Source organism: Tachysurus fulvidraco, chromosome 10 (assembly GCF_022655615.1).
Source record: "Tachysurus fulvidraco isolate hzauxx_2018 chromosome 10, HZAU_PFXX_2.0, whole genome shotgun sequence".
Classification (NCBI taxonomy): domain Eukaryota; kingdom Metazoa; phylum Chordata; class Actinopteri; order Siluriformes; family Bagridae; genus Tachysurus; species Tachysurus fulvidraco.
Window position 1 is genome coordinate 7,096,903 of NC_062527.1, and position 15,742 is coordinate 7,112,644.

Here is a 15,742-nt window from a genome sequence, read left to right on the forward strand (position 1 = left end):
TTTGGTACAGACAGCGATTTACTCCCACAATGATGCCTTCAACTATCATTACATGTCCAATCATCCTGGCTGTTATTGCGCTTACTACACATATTAAAGAAAACAAGTAGTGGTAATGTAGATGTCAGGAGAGGAGAGTGTAGTGGTTTGGAAAGCACTTCCTATTTTTGAACATAAAGAAACACAGTTCCATAGACTCTCCTGTAGAGGGAGCATAGCACTGGTGGGAAACACTCTGCTGGCCTCAAAAAGAAGTGCAATTTAGCAGCAGTGTGAGCCAGAGCTCAACTAATCTTGACTTCCGATCTTTTGTTTATTTTCTGCAGCTTCTAGAGATTACTAATTTCCTAATGTTAAACGCAGCTCGATCACTCCTGGTTCGAGGCGGGAAACATTCTCATGTGCATACTGTACATCTGGAGCAAAGTGTCACTGTATCTGGAACCAAAAGCTCTCCAAATTCAAAAGCACAGAAAACATACACACACAAAAAAAGTGCGTAAAACCAGTTACTCGTTTGTTCCTAACATTTGATCTCTCCAGCTCTCTGGTCTTATTTGCTGCAAATTTTAGTAAATTGTGCATTCCACAGCTCACTGATTTCAGCAAATTCACCATGTGACTGTGCTGCTTTAAATCCAAGCTCTTACATGTGCAACTCTGCATGTATCCTCCATCACTGTATGCTCACATGCTATACTGACACTTGCCATTCAGTCTTACCATAGTGAGATAAGGCGCCATAATGCAGGCTTGTCATACTTGTTCATCATAACTCAGACACTTGAACCCTTGCCATGGCACTCTAGATGCCAGGGCCTCCTTCCAAGCCTTTGATTAGCTACGGCCCGTCATGTCGATCTCACCCGACGAGGACTCTTTGATTTATTGTTCCATGACCAATATTCACAAGTGAAAAAAAAATCACAAACACAGCTGTGTAGATGAAATGTCAAACAAGATTCCAAATGAGTTGCTGGTAATTATTATATTTCCCTCCAAGCTCAGACAATCTGGCTCCCATTATCTGCAGAGAGAGAGAAAGAGAGAGAGAGGGGAAAGAATGCGTGTTACCTTCTTTGAAAAATTGTTGTTGCTGTTTCTACATACTCTAAAACATGAAGAAATATGAACATTTAATCACACTGTTCTTGTGTTGGCTTATATGGTCACGCACACACACACACACACACACACACACACACACACACACACACACACACACACACACACACACACACACACACACACACACACACACACACACAGAGCTTGCTTCCAGATGTTCAGCGTATATACACCCCACTCAAAAATCTTCTACACTCATAGTTTAATAAAACATTAATCTGAAACCAATGGATCCATAAAGTCCTGTGTTCTTGGCAGCAGACTTGATGTAGGATTATAATGTGTGACTTTCATCATGTAGGATCATAATATGTCACTTAGTGCAGCATGGCATTACACAAAAGTCAGTATGAAGTGTGAAGGGCAGTGGATCATTTTGGGAGGGTTATACTCTGAACATTCCTGTGTGCACTTAGCAGGGGGGATTTCAGAGCCTTTGATTGTATTTAGAGCGCAGGCTGGTTGAATGATGTCGTTTTCACTCTGTGCTAAAGAACAATGAGATGGGAAGCAAGGGAACAGGTCGTTTTAATACTGGTCCTGTTAATAGATCTCCTTGATGTTTGTATGTACAACCTGGCTACAAAAAGACATGAGTAACTTTAGCAATCTGAAGCATAATATGATTTATAATCTGTATAAAAATGTTCTCCACTTTTCAGTAGGGATTAGCTTTAAAAGATTTTTCACTCAGTACACTGGAAGATCCTGATAGATGCCGTATCTCTGGCATAATGTCAGAAGCTCAGTTATACTAATTGGTGATCTAACCAGCAATAACCATGTGTACACCGTATATCTCATAGAAACCAAGTGTTTATCCCAGAAGTGTACAAATCCCCTGATGCTAAAAAAAGGTGTATGATTTGGTAGCAAGGGGTAAATAATGTGCTTTACAGTTCAGTCGAGTTAATCTGAATTTAATTGAACAGGGTTTCCTGTATCCTGTGTGTATTGTAATTTGCTTTGGATTATAAAGTAATTGAAATGAGATAAAAGTGTACATGATTGATCTACCAGTCTACACACACCACACAGTTAGCATCTATTCTGCTGACACCTCCTAACTGCTCACCTATCTTTAACCACAGACAGATTTTGGTGGCAGCCATCCATACACATTCAGCAGTCCACTGCAGAGGAATGTAAGCATGTCAGAAGGCCCACCCGATCGTGTAGATGAGTGCGGGAAATAGCATGCTGCAGCTTGCTGGGCCTTTCATTTCCATTGAGTGTGTGTGTATTTGGGCATGTATATGTCTGTCTCTGTCTTCTACGCTCCACTGCTGGTATTCACACAGGCAGACACAGTCAGATTGGATTTTACCAGAACCCTGATGGGCAAAGGAACCACAAAGATCCCTGCCAGCGAATACCAGCAGCTGGGACTGGCAGGGAAAGGCTTTTCCTGTCACGCTACTCAGCTCCTTTCATCCCAGACAATGGTTTCCTATTTGTGAGGAGTGGCATATCAGAACCTGAGCCCTGCCTTTAGCAATATTCATAGCTCTTCATCAACCTGGTCATTCACAAGGGTTTCCGCAGGCCACAAGTCGAGAGCAGTGAATGGAGAGAAGACTGCGTAAGTTTATTCACACCAGCAGGCCTCCTTTAGTATTCCAGCTTTAAGGGTGATAGATTTTCCAGCTTTGCAAGGTCTTCTGTCACTGGTGCTCATGGGAACTGTAAGGCTTTGTTTTGCCCTCAGCAGCTTTGCTGATGTTTCTACACACACATCTGGCAGAACAGCTAAGGAATTTGTTATCCTAATAAAAGAGATTCAGCATCTTCATTCAGCTTCATTCATCAAGTAATGTGTTATTGAACTATAGAACTGTGCAGCACTGTGTTCATAATACACTCCAGTTTTGGGGTATTACATATGAGGGAATTTTTTGTTTTGTTTTGTTTTGTCTATCTTTGACATTATCAATGTCACAACCTAATTAAAATGTCCCAGTGGTTCATTTATTTACCTCGAAAATGCACATCATTATTTTATTTTGGTTATCAGTTGGTTAACTGCAAATCTTACATTATCAACTCAAGTCAGATGCAGTTAAACAACAGCACTATTCAGTCACACTCATGAAGACAGAAATAAATAGATGGATATTTCTTCATGGACTGAGAGAGCAACATGACACCAAACAGATGCAATAAGTTGAATTAAAGTTTTACTGTGACAGATAATTGTAAATTCCAATTTTATTAAGAATTATAAAAAAAAGCATGATTTTTGTCTAACTCTGATCATATTATATATTCTTTCACAGGTGATTAAGTCCCAGAACACAGATAATCTACTATAAAAGAATACCTCCACTGAAAAAGCAGTGTTTTTAGATATACATACACTAATGTATTGATATAAATGATTAGTTTTAATATATAAAATATTGATGTGTGTAGTCTGGATCTCAAATCAAATCTATTTCTTTTTGATTTTTAGTACTTTTCTGTCAAAAGAATCAATAAATTTCCACTGTGTTTGTGCATTAATACTAACCCTTATTCTGCACCGTGGGAACTAATTCACTGGGATTTTCAGTACCATAACCTGTCATTACTGTAACTAAACTGTAGCCTGATCACTCTCACAGATTCAGAGCCATGCTGCCAGGGTCAAGTCTTTCACAAAGGCTCCAATATGTGACGACTAGAGTGAATGTGAGTTTTGTATATAATGACATGTATATGCACAGAACAGCACACTTCTAATGAAACCTTACAATATCCATTTCACCATGAAAAGACACTATGAGCATTAAGAAATTTTCCAAACCCTTAAAAATCAGTCTTCCTTGTTGAAGACCACAACTGGCTCCATGGATGCCGGTTGTGACGTCAGAGGATGTGGGGCAGCAGAATTGCAGCCTTGGTATGGGAATGGAGACACTCGCTTGCATTAGGCAGAGGCTGACTGCACCTCCTCGGTATTTCCCTCTCACACACGGACAGCGAAGCCACACTCACCACACTCATTTACTCTGTGGAGAGAGAGAGAGAGAGAGCACGAGAGAGAGAGAGAGAGAGAGAGAGAGAGAGAGAGAGAGAGAGAGAGAGAGAGAGAGAGAGAGAGAAGTAATCAAACACACACACACACACACACACACACACACACACGCTTATTTGTTGTGCATGGAGTGCAGTCCAGTTATTATCTCTGGTTCATAAACACGCAAACACAAATAAGTGCATGTTCATATTGGCAAAGCTACAGCAGGAAACCAGTGAAAAGAACACAACACAAAATGCATCCATCCATCCAGGATTTCACAATGTGCATGTGTACACTAGTGCTGTTCTATGCCAGCTGTGTAAAATATGTGGAGTTGATCAGCAATAATACAAATGACTCTTTCTTTCCTCTTTCTTACTTCACGCATCTACTGAAAGTTTTAGTCAAAGATTTTCCCAACGCAGGAAATGTTTTTCTCTTATTACTGGAGAGAGCTGTTTTTCTTTCCATACACAGAAGGAGAGAAAGAAGGAAAGTTTATGTACCTGACTATGAGCGCATGTATGAGTAACACAAATGTATATATGTTCAATTGAAGTGGAATAAGTGAACATCTGAGCATTAAACAAAGACATATTCATTCCGTAATGGCTGCTTTTGGCAGATACAGCAGGTACAAACCGAATCAGTGTCAGAAATATAGACAATATTCTATAGAACAAGTCTTAAAGCCTTGAACTGCACTGCAACATGCGCTGAGCACCCGATAAACTATGTATAAGGTAAAAAGTAGATGGACACCTGACCATCACACCCATAGGTTTTACTTCCCTAAACTGTTGCTAAAAAAATAATAAAATATTTTTTTGTCTAAAATGTCTTTGTATGCTGCAGCTTTATATTTATATTTTCACTGCACAGGTGCTACCAAATGGTATTACACAGTCATGTAAGTGCTTGTCACACAAGTTCAGCTAACAAACAATTAATGTTGATCGTGTCATTCATCTAATTCCATCAGGGCTTAGCTAGAAAAAAAACCCAACTCACCTTCACTCCCTGAAATACATAACAGTGGGGAAATAATTCTGTTTATTATAAATTAAACAGAATTATAAATTATAGAACTTGTTAACAATATACTAATAGTCACTGTGTGTCTCCCACACTGCTACATGCTACAAACTAAAACAATAAAGTTGATCTAAAGTCAACTGTGGCAAAACCAGTAATAAGTAATTATTTGGATTATTGTGTCCCTCAGAACACCTCAATACTGGTAACACAATTAACACAACAAACCCAAAGACACTCATGAATCCAAAACTCCTAGTCACGTATCAGTGTTACATACTTTCATAAGGTGACGGCTCTGCTACTGTAGACCCACACTTACATACGTCACTCTGTTTTTCCACTGAGCTTAAAACATGTGTTAGTGCTATTAAGCTTGACTGCAGTGTGTATAAATATGTATGTCACTCTATGTATATATCATAGCCGACCTTCACACCTGAGACATATGAAACACAACCGTGGACAGAATTTATGACTGGATCAGACCTCTATCACTATCTATCACACACACACACACACACACACACACACACACACACACACACACACACACACACACACACACACACACACACAGGGGTATTCCAGTTGATTTGTGTCAGGATGTTTGGTCTACATACTGAAAAAATTTTTGCCCACTCCCGCCCCCGCATCAACACACAAACATACACACACACACTCTCTCACACACTGTCGTGAGAAGTTGCGTCTCGGTTGTCTGCTCCAAATCTGACCTTTCAGCCCAGAGGAAACAGCCCATAAATCTGTGTTGAGGGCTGAGCAGGCAACTCCCGTTTACTCAGGTGGTCTGCTCTTTCACCAGCCCCAACACACTCACGCTTGGCCATTGTCTCTAAATCGCTATACAACATGGAAGACAAAGGGTGTGTGGAGGTAAACGGTAGCGTCATAGCACTTCCATCATGCACACACACACTCACACACGCATGACAAATATAACAGGAGCTTGGAAATGTGCACTAGTGCATGTGCAAACAGCACTTAACATATAGCCGTGTTTGTGCTTATTTGTGTGTGTGTGTGTGTGTGTGTGTGTGTGTGTGTGTGTGTGTGTGTGTGTGTGTGTGTGTGTGTGTGTGTATGTGTGTAAGCTAGACAACAATACTGAGGTCAAATTGGTCACATGTAAACATTTTCACACTGTGCAAATAAGAATTTAAAAACTGAAGAATAAATAAGTAAACAAATAAACTGAAGTGAAACAGCTGAAACAAGTGAAAGTGAAACAGAAGTCTTTTCACTGATTACACCTCATCTACCTACAGCGGGTGAAACCTGAGGGTTTCAGCTCAAAGAGGTCTCCAAGAAAAATCCCTTAATGACCTCACAGACAATGTTTCTTCTACCTTTATTTGAAAAAAAAAAAAAAACATTTCAATGGGAAATCGACAGCTGTATGATTCTGTGGAGGTGCAAAATGCAAAATGCATAATAAAGTGATCTATTAATGAGTAATTCTAGTTTTTTTTATTCCTGATTTTAAGCCAGAAATCATCTATTTATATAAGTATTTGTTTCTAGAAAGAAACAGAATTATCTGCAAATAAAAGTAAGAAAAATATTTATAATCCCATAATAGGAAATACTACATAAATATGACTATACTGTATATTCAAGATCTTTTCACTAATGTCTGTAAATGTATTAAAATGTCTTTTTTAACATACATGTACTGTATCATGTATGTTGGAGTTTATAAAATATAAAATGGCAAAATCAGAGACATGCACAACATCAACATTTTGGAATAATATTAATAAGGCACCGGGTGTTGTGGAGTCATATTGTGGATTAAACAATAGGGGTTTGTGTACATCTAAAACAAACTGACTGACATTTTCGAAAATATTCCATTAAGTCACTATCTGAAATGAATTGAGTCACTATATCAACTGTACGAGGGAGTTCCAGGTGTTTAGTCACAAGTTTATTAATCTCATCTTGAGATGAGATTTTACGGCGTGTTTGTTTAAATGATGAATGTAGGTGGATTTATGGTTATGGATCAGAATTTTGAGCACCTCCACAGAATCATACAGCTGTCGATTTCCCAATGAAAAAATTATTATTTTTTTTTTCAAATAAAGGTAGAATCCCCTAAAGAAACATTTGTCTGTAAAAATAGATTTCATTTGGTATCTGCTCTTTTAAAAAGGCCTTACCTGCAAATCACTGACTCTCAATATGGTCAATCAAAAACATGACTGTTGCTTTGCCTCTCATGGGCCAAGAATGCTCGTTTTCCTTTTTCATTTATTTAAGAGTGACTGGGGATTTATTTTCGAAGGTCTCATAAAGAGGGTTGCTGGATTGCTGAATCTGAACCGTTTGAAGCACTGGGCTGGTTCTGGTCTGTATTAAAGAACTAGACCATTCATTTGCTCTGTCAGCATTAGAATGGTTTGCAGACTTGCACTGCCTGTCCTGTTTTTTTTTTTTTTTTTTAAAGCAAAACAGTTTCAAACAACAATCACATTAGCCTCCTGATCTCATTATGTAATTTAGCTCCAATGATAAGTATCGATTTACATGGAGAACATGTCAAAAAGGAGTGAATCAAATAAAAGAGAATAAAACACAGAGTCAATCTGTGTTTCTAGCAACCGACTGATCCCCTTTAATGAAAGTTTAAGAAACATCAACTTAATATCAAAATAGCATCATCATCATCATCATCATCATCATCATCATCATCATCATCATAAAGAAATGATTTAATATTAGTTAATTTATTAGATCAGAGATTTGATGTTCATCTTCATCAGGCTCATTATATGTGTTAATATTACATGATTGTTTCACTGAGGGTCATACGACAACCAAGGACACGGAGGGTTTCACTTTGAATTAATGAAAAAAAAAAAACTAGCTCAGTTTGGACAATACTGGGAAAATGTCATACTTCATTTTGTCAGGATAAATATATTAAATGAAATAAACTGTGTATCGCACGGAAATAGTTAGAAAAAAACATTACCTCAGCATCACAACATGTGCCCACTTTAACAACTGCAATCTCGTTTATATAGTCAATTAAGTCAATGTGTGGGCTATAGATAGAAGCATTAGTGAAAGGTCACATTAGGTTTTAGTGCCTTTATGTACAGCTGAGAGCAACTGTATAACGCTGCCAGGGTTTATGCTCTGTCTGCTTCAATTTAAGTAATTGAATGAGACTCCAGCACCATTTTCTTCTGATTGTCTAATCTCCCTCTGGTAGCATGGACACACACACACACACACACACACACACACACACACACACACACACACACACACACACACACACACACACACACACACACACACACACACACATGTTTGTCTTACTATCCTGGTAAGGATCTTCCTTTAACATTGTAATCCATAAGTATGTGGACCCCTGACCAGTTTCTCTTCACTGGAACTGAGACTCAAACCCTGTTCCAGCATGACAATGCCATTGTGTACAAAGCATAGAGCTTCATGAAGACATGGTGTGGAGGTTAAGGTTGGAGTGTAAAACTCGCATTGTCCTGCATAGAGACCTGACTGTGCTTCAACCCCACTGAACACCTTTAGGATGAACTGGACTAAACCCCAGACCTCATCACTCTTATAACATCAGTTTCTTATCTCACTAATGCTCTTGTAGATAAATGATCACTAATCTCTACAGCCACGATCAAACTCCTAGTGGAAAACCATCTCCGAGCGATCTTTTTATATTGTAATGGGATATCCAGCACACAAATTTTGAAACCACTCTTATAGTCAGGTATCCACATACTTTTGATCATATAGTGTAGCTTCATAGATACCACAAAGTTTTATATTCACACCTGCTGCATTTAGAACTCAATACCACCATCACGAGGGACATCAAAGCCCCTTTTGACGATATGATACACCCACTTTCATGTATTCTATATAAACTTGAGCATAAAAGCAAAGTTTCCAACAGTCTTTTCAGCACCCAGTTCTCCCACCAGCTCCAATTTAATGCCCCACTTCACCTACACAAAAACCTAAACCTTCACTGTGTGTGAATCGTTTCATCGTGAACAACAATGCTGAGATCACTGCAGTAAGAAAACTCATGCTAAGAGAATGTGGCTGTGATTAGCACTGAAAGCAAGCCTGTGGGCTGTTGAAAAGGCCCAAGCACAGGTGTGGGTTAAAGGGAAAGATGTCTGGCTCAAATGGTAGAAAGTGAACAAAAGGCGAGCAGGAACAGTAAATCACAAGCACAATTAGACCCCAGCAATCATCGCTGATCAAGGGCTGCTGGCCAGTCGGCATAAAGAACCACATCAAAGCCGTTTCAGTTCCGCTTGTGTGAGTGCTGCAGAACATACAGTGGCTGCGCTGGACTGGTTTGCATTAGGAGTAGATGGAGACACAAAGTTGTAAAATTTGAAAAGAAGCCTGGACAAAAGTGATCACGATCTTTATCATTTTTCAAAGTAGTAGTTTTTTGGCAATACCCTTTATTTTTATTAGATTAGTCTTTTATAGTATTGAATGAGCAACCTCATCCCCCTTATGAGTGCACACACTGTTTACAGCTCCCTGTTCTGCTCTCAGTAAGAGTGTACAACTATAACAGAAGAATTTCATGGTCTATAGATGCTTAAAGTACTCTTTATACACATGGTATATATATATATCACTGATTCTTGAGATAAGGGACAAAACATGTCCCCCATCAAAATGTTACAATTTGCCTTAAAAAGCAATAAATTGTTTCATTTAAAAAGGCTTTAAAAGTTGGATATGAAAGACTTGTGTATATTTAGGCCCTTAGTTTTGTATATATTTATGTTATTTCATAGTAATTTCATAAAATACCAGCACTGTACTATGAAAGCCCATGCAAATGAACTCGTCCTCTGTAGAGGTCACAGTATCAAACTGCAAAAAAAAGTGTTTTAAAATGCACAAATATGAATATGATGTTAATTGCATGGCTTGATAAAATATCACAAAATACTTAAAGTGAACATTACATTATTTTATACATTAACAACAGCCTTTCAAAATCTGTCATCAATTCATGTCAACTCTGTCAGATATTTTTCAAATGCGAAAAATGATCTTAAAAAAATAGATTTCTAGGCAAAGGGTGACTACACTTCAGATGATAAAATATAACAGAGTTTTGATTTATCTTGGATGCTTTTAGTCACCAACATAATTCTCACAGTTACATTTGTGCTATGCCATAGTTTGGACGAGATTATTATTTATCTGTAATCGGAAAAAATATAAATAAAGAACAAGTGAGTGACCCTAAACTTTTGAATGGTAGTGTATAACAACTACATAACATGATATTATGATCTAAGTATACATGTTGATTGACTTAAAATATCTTAATATATTTAAAAAAATCTTAATATATTTTATCTGTACTGTAGGCAGACATGGCTAGACCAAAACTTTCAGTGGATGAGCAAAGAAAAAGAAACAGAGAGTACCAGAGAAAAAGGAGAGAAAGAATTAACAGTGACCCAAAAAGCAGAAGAGACCAGTTAGAAAAGGAGAGACAAAAAATTCATTTTTTTCAGTAAGCCTTTGGAAGTTTCCTGAATTCTGGATCCTGTTACACTTCAACATTTGTACACTATTAACACTATTACATACTTTTCTTAGATGTCAGCTTATTGTGTCCTCTTCCAAATCAGTTGTGAGATTTACAGTTTAGTTCGAATATAGATGAGCAATAGAGGAGCTCCAAATACATTTGCTTTTTTCTTTTGATACCAGGAACATTTTGACATTTTCATGTGTGCCTTAAAGATCCTGTCACCAAGTACACTTGGTTTGAAGTTTGATACCCTTTCTCTTGATACTCTCTCTCTTTTCCATGATAAAACTAGGTAAATATCTTTAATCAGTTTTCTGATTTCTAGATTTGTAAAGTTCGTCGTGACAAACTTTGATGTTGGCTTTGACGGTGCAAGTATTCGCAAAGGCTGGTGCTTTTTGGAGGCGAGTGGACATAAGGGTCCGTGTTACTTTTGGAGGCAAGTGGACAGAAAGCTAGGGTGCCAAAACATTTGGAGGCAAGTGGACATGAGCATGTGACGTCATCCGAATACTCCTGAGGAAGTTCCCTCAATGTTCTGAGTGTTTTGATATGTCACATGTCCATGTTGTAAAAAGTTTTTTGATTTTGCATATTTTGGGGGCGGGGCTGTGGCACAAATGGAAGGCCAGTTGGTACACCAATTTAAACCTTTGTTCAGAGTATCACCCTAAAGGATCTGGCCAAGTTTGGTGTAGATAGTTCAAAAGCTTGCCGAGTTATAAACCTCCAAAATTTATAATGGGAGTCTATGGGGAAATTAGGCCACTTTGAGACCCAGTACCGGACTTTCCGATCGCTTAGAAAAGTAATAGCAATAAACTTCAGACCAGCGTCTAAAATATGTCCGAATTTGGTGCATGTGGCTCGATAGCTCTAGGCCGCATTAAATTTGAATTTTTTTGTCTACGCTGAAATAGAACAGAATGTTTCTACAAAGCCAACATAATTAGTTTGTCAACACCGTCAATTGTGTGTCAACACCGCTAGTTGTGTGTCAACACCGTAAGATGGAGATTTTTTATTTTTATAAAAAAAATTTTTTTTTTCTTCAGTTGAGTGTGTTCATACATTAAAATACATTTTACATAGTGTGTGTAAAATTAATCAAACACAAAAAAAAAAACATTTTTTGTGTGACGAAGTGTCAGACAAAGTTGACAAATGTCAACTTAAAAAAAAAACAACTTTTCAAAAGTACTTTTGTCCTTTATGTATATATACACAATAAAATCCAAACTTAAAATTTATGAAAAGTTAGTTTCAGAAAAATTAAATGTTATCGTGCTTGTGCTTGTACGTTTTATCAATCAGTTCGTAAACTGAAATTGCTTGACATTTAATACATGCTCTTTAACCTGATCTGATGATGATAATCGTACATTGTAACCCAGTTCCTTTTTATCTGAAAGGTGAACTTAAAGGCAGGGAGTGTAACACTTTCAGCACTATTTGTTCTGGAAAAATTTAAATTTTTTGATTGAGATGCTACAGAAAGATAACTAACCCACTGGAACAGACACAAAAGGGTGTCAACATTTTTTGTGTGTTTGTCCCTACAGTTTTTCATAAATTTGGTCTATTGTCAGTTTTCGCCCACATACACGTATCATTCTACAGCTGCCAACCCCAAGATGGTGAAGTTTAAAGCGTGCTTCCTCTGTGACACATGAAGCCACCTGCTCATACAGAATCACCGCTGTGTAACACACAGGAAGGAGGAAAAAGCTCTCTACCCTCTTCCGCATACATGAGCTTACAGATGCCAATGATTGGCTAGTGTCACTGTGATAGACAAAGGAGTGAGTCCTAACATCCCTCCCACCCAGAGAGATGCCAGTTTAACTCTTTTGGCTTGGCAGCCACAGAAGACTGTAACACTGTCAAGATTCAAGTTTTTAATCTCCTCACAATAAAGCACTTGCTTTCCTTTTGTGATACATGGTAGCACTTTTATCACCACCCCAGATTCTATTCAAACTGGATATTACATCTATTCTCCTGATATAATAATGAGGATCTCACTGTTGCTTTCACATTATGACTAATCTGAACACCCAAAAGGACTCAGTCATACAAAGACTAATCAACTCTATTTAAAGTACTGAAAATTTTTTTTTATATTAGATATTTTACATTCAGCCAGCCAGTGAAATATTGGTACAAAGTTAACAGGGATCGTTGCAATGAGACACTATGCACTTGTGCATTTCAGGCAGCACAGAGTGACAGAATTTTAATGCATTCCAGGGGATCCTCAACCTCCCTCAGTGCTACCTACCCGCTTCAGCCTTCTCAATTTCTAATGATAATAAACAGCTCAGACTGAGAGAAGAAAAATGTTTCAGCCAGTTCTCCACAAAAAACAAATGGTTCTCCACTGCTGAGATTTTTTATCAGCACACCCTAATGACTAGAGACAGTGTTCATGACCCTGACGGAGGACGGGTTACTGCTTTACCACGATATCTCTCTTCTTTCATAAGGTCACTTATGTCAATATACAGCGTTTATTCAAGTTTATTCCCTTTGTACATGCACACAGTATGTTACCAGACAAATGTTAGGACACACCTGCTCACAGGATGGCTTTCTTTAAAAAGTCAGAAAAATAATGAAGACATTAACACCATGAAAGAACACATGAACACAGTGAAATGATTCCATCACCAAGAAATGGGTTTAAGTCATGTATTGCACAAATAAAACCTTAATTTTAAATCTTTAACAATTGAATTTTCTGATGAAGCAGTGAACTTTTCTGGCACCTTGTCAACCAGCTGCATGTGGGAGAGACAACTTGGAAGCTTTTCACTTTTTGGTTACGTCACTTAAATTACATCAAAACTTACAACTTGTTTTGTGAAACGGTTTAATATAAAGTACAAACTATTTACAAGAAATGTAGTTACAGTTACATAAAGGATTCAGAAATAACTTTATACACAAGCTTTCTTTTGTCCTAAATGGAAAATTCATCCACAAATTTACTAAAAATGTATACAATTTCATATGGTACTTAAATATGGTACTTCATTAGAAAAAAATATTTAGGTACTGTGTCCAAAAAATGTCCGAAATGTATTCCAAAATGTTTCATATTTTTTATATATATATAAATAGTGAGTATATTTTCCAGGCAGCTTGTAAGAATGCCTTTGACAAAGGAGGAAATTTCTGGATCAGGAAGCTGTCACTCCTCCCATTTTATCTGGACTTGAGTGCATTGACTTGTGCAACCCCAAGTGAAAGGGTAAGTTCAAATGTGAGACTGGTTTTCCCTGTATATAAAGACGTTGGTGAAGGTACTACCTGTTCTCAGTACTCGAAGATCATGAATGGAATGTAGAGACAAAGCCTCTCATCACTACTCCGGAAAGGTTCTCAGCTAAAATTAGGTTTATTGGAAGGCTCCAGAACTTTGCCATATGTGTTCTGATGCTCTGACAGTAATTTAAAACAGTCCTTATTTCTCTCTCACTTGATCCTGGTAGGAGAGAAAGAAAATGAAGTAGAGGAGGAAGGATAGAGGGGCAATTCCATAAATACGAGAGGGTCCATGCCGGTCTGTCTTTATCATGTTCAAGGTGCTTTGGAAGCACTCAGATTGACTCACTCAGATCTGTTGCTGCTGCTTGACTTCATTAAAGAGGAATGCTCTGTTTTCTATCATCCCCCTCCTGCTCATTCAATTTTCTCCCCCTTTCATTCCCTCCATTTTTGTTTTAATTCCTCTCTGCTTTGAGGCATATGATCCTGTCGTGTCTGCATCAGTGCATTCCTGACCTGCTGACAGGCTCTAAACTGAACCCCCCCCAATATCAGGTCTAGCTCTGTCAGGAGGGAAGCACACACACACACACACACACACACACACACACACACACACACACACACACACACACACACACACACACACACACACACACACACACACACACACACACACACACACACACACACACACACACACACACAAACAAATCAGGAAACATGGTGCAAGTTTTTTTTAGTTTTTCTGACTATTTTTTAGCGATGGCGCACATATGGAACGTTACAGAGGCCCTGAGAAAACAGCCTGGGGGTTTACATTTTCTCTCAATGAATGTACCACTAGCTTTTCACCTCTCATACTCGTGGCCACCTTTGTCTCAGCAGAGCAGGGCATAAAACACTTAGGACAAGCACTCAGTGGACACAGCGAGAGCTCAGAGTTGATGTTTTTCTAATGAATAAAACCAGAGGCTGCTGTAAGGCTGTACTCGATTACACTACTGAATCAGAAGGTGTTCATTACAGGAGGTATTACTGTAGTCTTCCTGTTTTTCTTCAAACACCAGAGCAAAGATTTATTCCTGACACTTCAGGCACAAAGATCAGAGGCCATACAAGGGACAAAAACTGTTAATACACACCTGAGACCAGCACTGTGTCATTCAAACCAATCTTAATCTCCATAGGTTTTAGATTCTGTCAGAATACTGGAAATATTTCTATGGCTGGGGCAGGGGTAGCTCAAGTGGCTACCCTCTGATTTGAACGTTGGGGTTCAAGTCCCAGCACAGACAAGCTGTCCCTCTCAAACCCTTAAGCAATGGTTTCAACCCTCTTGGCTCCGGGGATACAGTATAAGAGTGTGTATGACAAAAAAAAAGCTTTTACTGTTATCTTTTGAGTGACCAGTAATTAAACTGAGACTTCATTTATTTTGTTGTCTTTCTAGATATTGAATAGATACAGGACAATGAGCTCAGCACCCTATTTAGCTCCAGGGATTTTTTTTATTGCACCTATTTATCAAAAATCCAAAAAGGGAACATCAACAAGTACTAATAGAGGCAGGAATCATGCTGCTCCACACTTGGATGAAAACAACAGAGGAGATAGTTAATAGACAGGTTATTAAGTTTGGGGTTTTTACACAATTTCTTTTAAAGCGAAAAAAAAATCTAATACATTTCCACAAATAAAAAAGACAAAGTGTA

General features: G+C 38.1%; 1 long non-coding RNA gene across 1 annotated transcript; it reads right to left on the minus strand.

The window, feature by feature from the left end:
* Positions 1-7,606, minus strand: LOC113659945. The gene is made up of 4 exons (XR_003444724.2): positions 7,351-7,606; positions 3,914-4,118; positions 2,204-2,894; positions 1-1,027 (listed from the first exon to the last, which is right to left on the minus strand). It is a non-coding gene; the product is annotated as an uncharacterized LOC113659945 (long non-coding RNA).
* Between the last annotated feature and the right edge of the window lie 8,136 nt (positions 7,607-15,742).